The sequence below is a fragment of the Nicotiana sylvestris genome, chromosome 1 (assembly GCF_000393655.2).
Source record: "Nicotiana sylvestris chromosome 1, ASM39365v2, whole genome shotgun sequence".
Lineage (NCBI taxonomy): Eukaryota > Viridiplantae > Streptophyta > Magnoliopsida > Solanales > Solanaceae > Nicotiana > Nicotiana sylvestris.
Genome location: NC_091057.1, coordinates 72,485,151 through 72,498,376, shown reverse-complemented (window position 1 = coordinate 72,498,376; position 13,226 = coordinate 72,485,151).

Below are 13,226 nucleotides of genomic sequence, written 5' to 3'. Positions count from 1 at the left end.
TTTCTGATCTCTGCATACTACATAGATATCCTGCCTATAGGAATTCTGCACTTTCATATGTAGATACTATGCCTATAAGGAATTCTGCACCCATATTGTTACGCAACACCTTCCTGATGTTCTTTGGAAGGGCAACGTAAGGCTAAGAAACCGATGTCAGTGCGGTTGTTGTCCACCAATGAGGTCCCCTCCGCACGCTAGACTAGATTGTCAGTGCCTTGCGGGAAAACCAAAGTCATGAGCAATTTTGGAAGCTGAGAGAGAATTGGGTTTTGAATGATGATGATGATTTTATTGATGACTGAAATGATGATTACAAAGATGCGGTGTCGAGGGGGAGAGACACCAGAAAAATGCTTGCTTGAAATGTTTGATTGTTTGGTCCCCCTTAATAATGCTTAAAAAAAATAAATCAACATTACATGACTAGTCCTAATAAAGCTGTAGAAGCACACTGAAATGGAAATGATGTAAACTAGCCTATAATTACAATGAAAAGGACTTAGTGTATTACAAGGTAGAACTAAGTCCGATGGCAGCAACTTTGTCTTACGGGTCAGGGTCTGCGCGTGCGTTGCTGTGGGCGCGCGCGACACTTGCTGTGTTGGCTTGAGGCTGGGCACTGGTGCTTGGCATCAGGGTCTGTGCGCGAGGCGCTGCTGGAATGGGCCTGCAGCTAGGCGCTGGCGAGGCATCAGGATCTGCGCGCGCGGCATTGTCATGGTGCGCGACGCTGTTGTCATTGGCCAGCCCTTGGGCGCTGGCGAGAGGCATCGGTGGGGCGACAGAGGCGCATGCGCGCTTGTCACTTGGCGCAGCCAAGACCACGGGGCCGACCATGGCGCTAGGAATTGTGAGGCTTGCTAGGCCGCCATGGTCGGCCCCGCCAAGGGGTCATGGGGCGTGTCTGGAAAGCAGCCCATGACATTCTCCCCCACCTGAGTTGGCGCCGTCCTTGGAGCCTTATGATGATGATGATGATGATGATGATGATTGTTGGATGGGAGGTCTGCGCCCCTCTGTTCTATGATCTTGTTTTTGTAGCGACGTAATGATTTCATGCGACTGACATGGAAGACTGGATGGATCTTCCACCAGGATGGAGTTTTCACCTGGTATGTGGACTTCCCAATGCGTTTTTCAATGGGCAGGGGCCCGATGTATTTTTGTTGCAGGCGAGGGTCATGGGTCCTTTCTGCAAACAAGTACCGCTTTGGGATGCATAGCATTACTTTGTCCCCTGTTTGATGTTGGCAAAGCAAAGCTTTTGTTCGGTGAACCTTTTTGCCCGCTCTTGGACTTTGACGAGATAGCTCCGCACTATCCACATGTTGCGCTCCCATTCGCTCGAGAAGTTGGCCGCTCGAGGAGATTTCGGCATGGTTGATGCATTCACCGTTCGCGAGAGAAGCGGTTGCTGTCCGGTAACAATTTCAAAAGGTCTTTTGTTTGTATGAAGGTTTTTTTGAGAATTGAAACACGGTTGAGCAGCATCCAGGAGCTTCACCCAATGCTTCTGTGATCCGGTTGCAAAGTTGCGGAGATATTCCTCCAGCATGTCATCGAACCGGTCTGTCTGGCCATCCAATGGTGGATGGATGTCTAAGTTGTGACTCAATGTTGACCCAAAACACCTGAAGAGATGGGTCTAAAAGTTGCAAGTGAAGCGTGAGTCGTGCCTACTAACAATGTCTTTGGGTAGGCCCCAATGTTTGACAATGTGCGAGAAGAAGAGTCGAGCTGTATCTTCTGCTGATGCATTTTGCGGGGCTGCTATGAAGGTTGAATAGTTTGAAAACTTATCTATGACAACCATGATGGATGTAAAATTACCGACTTGGGGCAATCCCGTGATGAATCTGAGGGAAACACTTTCCCATGGTCTCTGAGGGACATGTAATGGCTGCGAGGGTCCCGGCTGTGATGAGTGATCCGACTTGTCCTTGTGGCATGGCTGACAAGTCTTCACACGATGATGAGCGTCACCAGTCTTTTGAGGCCGATGACATGATGACTGATTGTTGCTGCGAAGGGTAGCCTGAACCTGAGGTTCATGTCTGTTGACTACCTTCTCCAACTGCATGGCCGAGATGTTTTCAGCGGCCATCTTTATGGGAAAGCATGGTATGGTGCAGGGCTTGGCCCCGTTTTCTCCCATCATCAGGAGCATGTTGGCATATGGTACCGGTATGGTGTTGGTTTGCCTCATGAACTCCAAACCCACTATGATGTCGAAGTCATCTATGATTGCGATGCGCAGGTCGATGCTTCCTTTGTATGGGCCAAGTTTCACTGGGACATTTGTAGCTGTTCCACCCAATGTCTGAGGTGGTGAGTTGATAGCCTTGACGCGGCCTTTGCTCTTTTGTACCACAAGACCTAGGCGCGCTACTTGCGTTGATGACAAGTAGTTGTGGGTGGCACCCGTGTCTATCAATGCGTGAAGGGGCTTGCCGTTCACTTTCAATTCGACGAACATGAGGGTCCTCGCTTGTTTAGGAGGTCCTTCGTCCATCTTTTCTTTCCCTTTCCTGGTGATCGGGACTGATGTTTTCTTAGGAGGACATGCACTGGTCCCCGCTAAGGCATGAGGGATAGAGCCAACAATTGCATTGAAGGCGCCTACCTGGTTGTCTTCAGATGTGTCTGATGCATCTGTCTCATCCTCGACAGTCTGATGAGCATTGACCTTGATGTTTGGGCATTCATTGTTCCAATGTGCCCCGCCGCAATGACGGCATTCTGAGGGAGGCTTTCTCCCCTGATTGTTGTTGATGGATGCAGCACTGTTGCTGTTGGAGGGAGGAGTCTTAGTTTTGGATGCACTCCGATCTCCCCCACTTTTGCTTGGGCCACCATTGCTGGGATGGTGCCCGTTGGATCCCCCTCGGACAGACGGCTGGGGCCTGTCGTTCTGAGTTCCCAAATGATAATCGCCAAGGCATTCTGCAGCTTGAATGGCCTTGGGCAGGGTGTCTACCCGTTGTCGTTGTAGTTCCATACGGGCATGAGGTTTCAAACCTTCTATGAATGCGAAGAGTTTGTCTTTGTCCCCCATGTCGCGTATGTTTAGCATGAGTGCGGAGAATTCGCGCACGTACTCCCTCACTGATCTGGTGTGGCGGAGGTCCCGTAGCTTTCTCCTTGCATTGTATTCCACATTTTCGGGAAAGAACTGCAGGCGTATGGCTACCTTCAATTCGTCCCATGTCTGAAGAGTATCTTCACCGGCCTTGATGGCTTCGTGTTTGACCCGCCACCAAAGTTTGGCATCGCCCTGAAGATACATGGCAGCAGTCGCTACCTTTTTGGATTCTTCCAAATGGACCACGGCATCGAAGTATTGTTTGATGTTGAAGATGAAGTTTTCCACTTCTTTAGAATCCCGGGATCCGTCGTATGGCTTTGGCTCCGGTATCTTAAGCTTTTGTGGAATAGGGGTGAGGTTTGCTGCACCCCTAATGTGGTTGTCGCCTCCTCAAAGTAGGCTTTGTAGGGCAGCATTAACAATATTGAGCTTGCCTGTCAAGTCGTCTATGGTTTGCTGCATGGTAGTTAGTCTGTTTGCCTCTTGTTGCTGATGGGGTAAATCGTCGGCACTCTCCTGTTGGAGGTCCTCAAATTTGCCATGAATATTGGCAGTTTCGATGGCTGCCGTTTGTCGGTCATCGTGAGAGTCACGACTGATGTTTGCAATGTCATTTTCTGCCTGCCACATTCGGCGGTCCAGGTCATCCAACCTTTGCACTAGGTTGTTGTTTTAATCAGGAACCGTATCCATGATGGGTCGTAATCGGTCAACCGTCTCTTCTAGGGATGCTAGACGCTCCCCATGATTCACCATGGTCAGAAATGGTGATGATGGCAAATGTGTTCCCTCATCCGATGTCGAGCCTAGGCTCTGATACCAACTGTTATGCAACGCCTTCCTGATGTTCTTTGGAAGGGCAACGTAAGGCTAAGCAACCAATGTCAGTGCGGTTGTTGTCCGCCAATGAGGTCCCCTCCGCACGCTAGACTAGATTGTTAGTGCCGTGCGGGAAAACCAATGTCATGAGCAATTGCGGAAGCTGAGAGAGAATTGGGTTTTGAATGATGATGATGATTTTATTGATGACTGAAATGATGATTACAAAGATGCGGTGTCGAGGGGGAGAGACACCAGAAAAATGCTTGCTTGAAATGTTTGATTGTTTGGTCCCCCTTAATAATGCTTAAAAAAAATAAACCAACATTACATGACTAGTCCTAATAAAGCTGTAGAAGCACACTGAAATGGAAATGATGTAAACTAGCCTATAATTACAATGAAAAAGACTTAGTGTATTACAAGGTAGAACTAAGTCCGATGGCAGCAACTTTGTCTTGTGGGTCAGGGTCTGCGCGCGCATTGCTGTGGGCGCGCGCCTGAGGCTGGGCGCTGGTGCTTGGCATCAGGGTCTGTGCGCGAGGCGCTGCTGGAATGGGCCTGCAGCTGGGTGCTCGCGAGGCATCAGGATCTGCGCGCGCGGCATTGTGAGGGCGTGCGGCACTGCTGTCATTAGCCAGCCCTTGGGCGCTGGCGAGAGGAATCAGTGGGGCGACAGAGGCGCATGCGCGCTTGTCACTTGGCGCAGCCAAGACCACGGGGCCGACCATGGTGCTAGGCATTGTGAGGCTTTCTAGGCCACCATGGGGCGCGGCCAAGGGGTCATGGGACGTGTCTGGAAAGCAGCCCATGACAATATAGATGTCCTGCCTATAGTTTTCTAAAATTCTGCATTCATATGGATATCCTGCTATGCATCTCTCATATAGATACCATGCTCGTAGTTAACTGGAAACCCGAATCCTGCATATGCATCTATCACTAGGCAAACCTGTTTATAGGGCTTAAATAACTAAGTGCACCTAGATATCATGTTCATAGGCTTAAACGAAGTACAACATTTAGATGTCATGCCTATAGGATATCTGCACTCTTGCAATGTCTGTAAAAGTGTCCAAAATCGACAACACATAGAAAGCATGCCTATAGGAGCTTTAATAGAATCTGAACCGCTTCATTTGCTTATAAGTTTAAAACCAGTCACAAATGACTTGAGCTCTTTTGCTAAAACTCGCCTTTCTTTAATAAAAAACGTTTTTTTCTTAAACTAGTATGTATTCATATTTACTTCATTGTTTCTGGAATCAGTAGATATCATGCCTATAGTGTCTTCGTCTAACACTTAGGCAAGCCATAGGGTGAAAGTTTATAAACTAAATCAGATTTAATATGCTACAACCAGCAGGCAGGCCTGACTCGGGCTTCTTATCTTAACTATGTAATAAAACACTCTGCCTCGATCCTTTAAGTTTAATCAGACTCTAAACAGTATGTGTAAGTCATGCTAACTACTTGCTTTTTCTCTGCTAAAAGGAGGTTTGTTTGAGTCTTTTTATTTGTTTATATGCTTCCCCAAACTTGCTATATGTGTTTTATTTGTCGCCTTAGTATTTTACGTTTCAAAACCACAGATAAGCCCAATACATCCTCCCTTTAGGATTAGTAGTCCCAAGTGCCTCTGGGGCTGATAGGATTGGGGCGGGTAACAACATGCAATAAGTAAACGAGACCGTTCCACGTGTTAATACCTGAACAGGGTGGGAAAGGGTAGATATGAATATGATGACCACGCGATAACATCACGTGTAGCCCCTCACTGAGGAGTGATTAACGGATGTTGGGTGGGGTGATCCATATTATCAGTAAACCTAGGACCCCCCCCCCCTTCCCTTTGTTTTCTTTGTTTCTTTTAAATCTTTTTAAACCATTTCTTTTAAGGAAATCAACTCTTTTTAGTTCCTTTTTTCTTATTTTTGTTTATTTGTAACCATTAAAGTGAAAATACCCTCTTATTTAAAGCCTTCATTTGCCTATGTGTTATTTGCACTTAAGTCACAACAATAGTTTGGCTGGGAACCACACTAGTGGATCTTGAGGGGTGCCTAACACCTTCCCCTTGAGATAATTTCAAGCCTTTAACCAATCTCTGGTTGTTTAAATCATACCTTCCCTAGTGTCCTAATGCACTCAAATCATTAGGTGGTGACTCTTCACTTCAAACCCAATTCCCGAAAGGGAACGAGTTGTCCTCCAAAATGTCACAAACCAGATTTAGCGATAAAAAGGGGGCGCGACAGCGTGGTGACTCTGCTGGGGATGACTTTTAGGATTTTACCATTTCAAGCTATTTCTGTGACATTACATTTCTTATGTGCTTTATTTGTTTAATACCTTTAAGCATTTAATTCCCTCTTCTACTACAAAAACTAACTTGTCTTTTGTTTCTATCCCTTATTTCTTTACTGTTTTCCTTTACTGCACTCCTTTATTACTGTTTTAAATTATTGTAATTATCACTTTATGAACGTGCAAATACGTGACAACTTATTTTAATTATTGCAGAAGCATGTTTTTAACATCATATTCCACTCGTGCCAAACAAAACGCCATAGCAACGCTTATAATGAGTGGTTGCGCTCTTCCGATATTATCACCCTTTAAATCCGACAAAGGCATATTAGCGGTAAAAACTGTCGATCAACGGTGTAGTCGACGGTTTTGTGTCTTTCCCCTTAAGTTGTCCGCTCAAGGGTACAAGTCTAAAACCCCATAGAAACCTTACTCTGTTTAAATTGTGTATGCATCAAGGTCAAACCTAACCGGGTCAGTTATGTTTTTCATATAATGATCCTTTAAGATAGCCTTGTCCAAAGTCCACTGGGTTTTCCTAAACCCAAACGGACATTACCACGTTCTATGCATTTATTTGGAGAAATAATGTTTCATGCTAATTGTTGGTATTTAAAAGTCGAGTCTGGTAGGGGTAAGGGCTTAACCTTATTTGTCTTGCAGAAATATGAGGCACGAAGTCCCCAGATTCGGCATGGTCACCAACATCCACCCGAGATTGCTAAGCTGGTAGAGAGATTTGCACTCTAGTGACCAAACTCTTGTTAAAAAATATCTGGGAAATCTACTATCCCTCCTAGAGATCCAACCTAACAACATGATCATAGAAGCTGCCACATTGTTTTGGGATTGCGAAAGGGCTGTGTTCTTCTTTAGGGACATTGAAATGATGCCCTTGCTAGAGGAGATAGGAGGACTGGCCAGTCTAGTGTGAGAAACTTTGGGTTTGCTAATGCCTGACAACCGTAAAGAAGAATACATAATTAACATGCCTGAAGGAATCATACATCCCTTTCGACTACCTGTATGAAAGGTATGGTCATAGAAAATCCTACCGTACCTACCCTGACGAGTTTGCCATCACATCCTTGGGACACATCCATCGTAGGGTTTTCGTCTTCATGTGTTGTTTCCTGGGTTTGATCGTGTTTCCGATGAAAAAAGGGAGAATCCATACCAGTATGGCTATGGTAACTAAGACCCTAATAGAAGGGATTGTTGGGAAGACATTCAGCATTGTGCCCATGATCATTACAAACATATACTGAGCCTTAGAGAAGTGCCAACGAGGAGCAAAACACTTCGAAGGCTACAATCTACTACTTCAACTCTGGCTCATGGAACATCTCTAGGACGGTGAATACCGACAAGAAATTTAGCGAAGGTACTGGGATGACCACATCGCTTTCCACCATCCAAAGCGAATGAATTACATCCCCGACATGTTCGCTCATCTTGAGAATGCCAAAGGATGGGTTGAGCTATTTGATAATCTGACTGAAGAGCAGGTTCAATGGATGTTCGAGTGGTTTCCGACCGAGGAATTCATTTCCCGATGAGATGCACCTTTCCTGATACTGATTAGTCTAAGAGGAACATACCCTTACATCCCTCTTCAATTTATGAGGCAAGCTGGTAGGAAGTAAGTTATACCCAGGGTCGACAAGAGGAGCCATTTCTGAGCTGACTTCCAAAATGATGACAGTCCCTACAAGTGCCAAGCCCAACACATATGGCACTGCAAGATCATAATGGGGAAAGACACCATCGACTCAGATAGGTATCATGCAGGTTGCGCTCCTTTATACTCAGGTTGGTTGGAAGACAATCATGATGGTCTTGGCCAGCCAGGGTTTTTTCGAGGTCACAGAATTATAGATGAAAGGGCCGAGGTGCAAGTCAAGTACAACCAGCTGCGCAAAAGGATCTGTGAGTACGAGAGTGAACATCGCGAGATACAAGAGTCCAACCAGAAACTAATTGAGGAATGGAAGGACATGGCTGTCAGTGCCAACAAGAGGCTAGGGTACTTGGAGCGAGGCATAGTAAAATTGGAGAGAAAATTTCTCAAGAGGGTTGAATATTGTCAAAATGCTAAAGGGACCGAAGGCAGACATCTAGCCAGAGCATACCTGTTGTTGGGGCTTCGCGAGTTGGGGAAGCTGTTCGACGGAGCCAAGGATGCCGAATCTGGGGAAGATCCTTCTTGGACCAAGTAGATATGAGTTTATATTTTTCGCTTTATAAATGTAATAAGGCCAACAACCATTAGTGACTTTTATTTCTTATTTATTTAGTGTCGTTTTGGGATTCGTCTATTTCTATCAATAAAATGAGGCATTTAGCATTCTAAGTTCTCTAAATAAATTTGTCGCTAGGCCTACCTCGGGCACAAAGAGGTTCCCAAATTAGGATACGTTTTACTTTCCCGCACTATGTGTTTAAATATTGCAATACTTTTTATAATCCTCACTAACTTGATTACCTTTTGTTTTTATTATTTTTCTTTCTTCTATTGTTACCCTCCCCAAAGGTTAGTTTGTGCACTCTAGTATCATCATCTTATTCCACGAGATCCAGGGGCCCTCCACCCACTCCTCCTCTTAGTCCTGTTAAGAACAAGAACAAAAGCAAGATGGAAGATCGGAACAACATCAAGAAAGAAAACCCAACTGAACAGGTTTAGGCCACTGATGGTCATGGTATTCGGGTTCCTAATGAGAAGATCTAATAGCTTGAATAGAAGATGCTGAAATTTCAAGAAGAGCTCGATCAAGTTCGAAATCTAGCAAGACTGTCATTTTCCCTCAGCACCCTAGATATCAACTTCCCCAACACTCAAAACCCTACACCTCCTCAAAATATCCAAAGCAACAGAATCATCCCGCTCCTCACCATCACACTGTTCCACCAAAGACCCAATGCAACACCTGCCATACCCCAAAGAACGCTCCATTACTAATCCTAAAACCTTAGAACTCCACAAATGACCATTTCCACACCCATACACCAGGCCACCACAACACTCCTATCTACGTGGAGACCATGCCACACTCCACCCAACCTATCTCGAGCATACCTGAGTTTGATAAAAAGGATCTGCTTATCAAGAACCTGGCTGAGGAACTTATGAAATTGACTAGCCGGATTCAGGGTGTTGAGGGATGTAAAGGAATCGAAGGGCTGAACTATGAGGACCTTTGCATACAGCCTGATGTCGAACTGCCCGAGGTATAAAAACCTCTTAAGTTCAAGATATTTGATGGTACGGGTGATCCAAGGGTCCATGTGAGGACATATTGCGACAAGTTGGTTTGAGTAGGAAAGGATGAGATGATCCGCATGAAGCTGTTCATGAGGAGTTTGAAAGGAGATGAGTTGTCTTGGTACATCAGCCAAGATCCCAAGAAGTGGTCCAGCTGGGTAGGCATGGCGTCTGACTTTATGGATAGGTTCAATTTTAATACAGAGAATGCGCCAGACATATTCTATATACAGAATCTAAAGAATAAGCCCATAGAGACGTTTCGCGAGTATGTTACTCGCTAGAGGTCCGAAGCTGCTAAGGTCAGACATGCCTTAGAAGAGGAACAGATGAACAAGTTCTTTGTCTGGGATCAGGACCCACAGTATTATGAATGGCTGATGATGATTGAGAACCACAAATTCTCCGACATTATCAAACTAGGAGAAAGAATTGAAGAAGGTATCAAAAGTGGTATGGTTACAAACTTTGAGGCCTTGCAAGCTACAAATAAGGCCTTATACTCTGGTGGTGTGTCCAAGAAGAGGGATGTAGGGGCCGTGATTGTTGCACAAAGGATCAAATCTCCCCTCAAATAATTACCCAACACCTCTACTCATATATCAGCCAACCCCAAATTACCAAGCACTTTCACCCTCATGCCAAGCTCCCCCACCAACTTATCAGTCACCTCCACCTCCTACACATCAACCTACCTCACCGAGATACTCCCAAACCGCTCATGTCTACCAAACCTATAATGCTCAACCTTCCCACTATCAATCACCTCCTACACACCAAAACTTCCCTAGACCTCGACCTAATTTTGATCGCAGACCTCCAAAACAATATACAGCCATCGCTTAACCCATTGACCAACTGTATGAGAGACTCAAAGCTACTGGTTATGTCACCCTCATCCCTGCAACAACCACTGAGAATCCTTCTCAGTGGATTAACTTAAATAAATCATGTGCGTACCACTCTGGCATGAAAAGGCACACCATCGATGAATGTCGTTCCTTGAAAGATACGATCCAGTCTTTGATTGACAACAAGATCATTGTGGCAAAGGAGCTTGCTCCAAACATCTGCAACAACCCTCTACCAGAACATAAGGGTGGAGGTATCCACATGATCGAAATAGAAGATGATTGGGATCCCGAGGGGTTAATCGGGTTAATCTCAGAAGGTGATGACCCAAAGAAACCAAAAATTACTCTCAATCCAATAATAGTCCAGATTCAACCATCTGAGGATGCTAAGGTGAATATGTCTATACCACTTGAGTTTGAAGCAACATCCTCCGCAAAGACACTGACACTAATTAAGGTTGAATTCGTGTGTCCAGCAAATGCACTCGTACCATTTGAGGTTGTAGTTTTGCCACCCAAGGCGCATGTTCCATTCGGAGTAAGAATAGCCACACCGATCCCAATGGCGATGTCAACCATGAACCATTCCATACAAAGGCTATACCCTGGGACTATACAGTCGAGGCGAGGAGGAAAGGCAAGGTCAGAATTGGGGAAACTATCGCAGCACAAGGTATAACAAGAACCAATAGAGTCTATACCCCTGAACATCTAGCTGAGTCAAGAAAGCAGGCCTCCAATCGGCCACCCATCATTGAGACAGGTCCAGACGACCGTTGGAGGAAAATACAAGCCAAGGAGTATTCGATCATCGACTAGTTAAACAAGACGCCAGCACAAATCTCCATCATCTCCCTACTGCAAAACTCTGAGGCACACAAGAATGCTATGTTAAAAGTGTTGAGTGAAGCATACGTATCAAGTAACATCACTGGCAGGGAAATGGCTAACATGGTAGGACAAGTGCTGGAGAGCCATAAGATCACCTTTCATAAGGATGAGCTGCCGCTTGAAGGGTTAGGGCACAACAAGGCATTACACATTAATGTGCAATGCAAAGATTATTTCATCACCAGAATCCTGATCGATGGAGGTTCCATTCTCAACATTTGTCCGCTGGTAACATCAAGAAGCAGGGTAAAGGACTGCACGAGATCAAAGATGGAGCAATCAATGTGAAATCCTTTTAGAGGTCCACCATTGGGGAGATTATCCTATGCTTACAGATGGAACCAACATGGTTCGATGTCGATTTCCAAGTGATAGATGTACCAGCATCTTACAACCTGCTGTTGGGACAACCATGGATTCATGCTGCTGGGGTTGTAGCATCAACACTGCATCAAGTAGTAAAGTTCGAATGGAATCACCAGGAAGTGATCATTCACGGCGATAGTAGCAACCCTATATACAGTCGCTACACCATTCCAGCGATCGAGGGAATAAGGAAGCTGGGTGGAGAAACTTACCAACACATTGAGCGGGTCAATGCTATCGACAAAGACAAATGGTACGATAGAAAAATCGAGAGTATACTGAGTTGGAGTGGGTACGAACTCGGCAAGAACCTTCAAGGAACCTCTAAACCCATAAAACTCAAGAAACATGGCACTACCTTCGGTTTAGGATATGAATACACCTGGGAAGAATTCAACAATTGGTCGCCACCATGGCGTGGTTCTTACTATCCTCTAGAGCAGCCAATACCGCATCTGGAGCAGACTTGCGAACAGGCTAACATTATTTATGGATCAGATGAAGAAGAAACACTTGCAGCGGTGAAGAACTTGTTCCTAGAAGACAATGACATGGATTGTTGTGTTGTTCTCGAGGAGGAGTGGAGGAAGGCCCTTCCATACAAGCTATGAGCAGAGGGGCACGCCTCAATAATTAGACCATCAGGACAACCAAAGACTGATGAGCTTTGGGGTAGCAAGGCTAAAACAAGCATCGTTCAGTGTTTTTATTTACTAAATGATTTTCTTTTTCGCATTTTGAATTCGCGCAATAAGATCTTTGATGTTCAAAGCAGTTTATCAAAAGCATTTCTGATTTTCTTATGAATTAAAAGTTATAGCTATCATTTTCTTTCCCTACTTTACCAATACAGCATTATTATTACTTATCTTGATAAACCAACGACTGTAACACGCAATGAGACAATGCAACAAACGGACATTGATTTAGAGGAACATAACATATTTGACGAGATTGTCAGAGAAGTTGAGAACTTTGAGAACAGACCTAAGTCCAACCTGGACAAAACCAAAATTGTCAACCTGGGAGATGCAGAAAAAGTCAAGGAAACACGAATCAACGTTCACTTGTCGCCATCAGAAAAGAAAGAATACACAGAATTTCTAAAAGAATATGAGGACATATTCGCCTGGTCGTATGATGACATAGCTAGTCTAAGTACATCTATTGTGGCTCACAAACTGCCAACCGATCCTACGTGTCCACCAGTAAAGCAAAAGCTCAGAAAGTTCAAATATAATATGAGTCTGAAAATCAAGGAAGAAGTCACCAAACAGGTCAAAACTAAGGTTCTTAAGGTAGTAGAATACCCACATGGTTAGCCAACATTGTTCTAGTGCTAAAGAAGGATGGGAAGGTTAGAGTCTATGTCTACTACCGGGATCTCAACATGGCCAGTCCGAAGGACGACTTCACTTTGTCGAACATACACATCCTGATTGACAATTGTGCTAAGCATGAGCTGCAGTCGTTCATAGATTGTTTCGTTGGTTATCATCAGATCTGGATGGATTAGGAAGATGCTAAGAAAATGGCTTTCATTATGACATGGGGAATGTATTGCTATAAGATGATGTCATTCGACCTAAAGAATGCAGGGGACACCTACATGAGCGCCATGACTACCGTATTC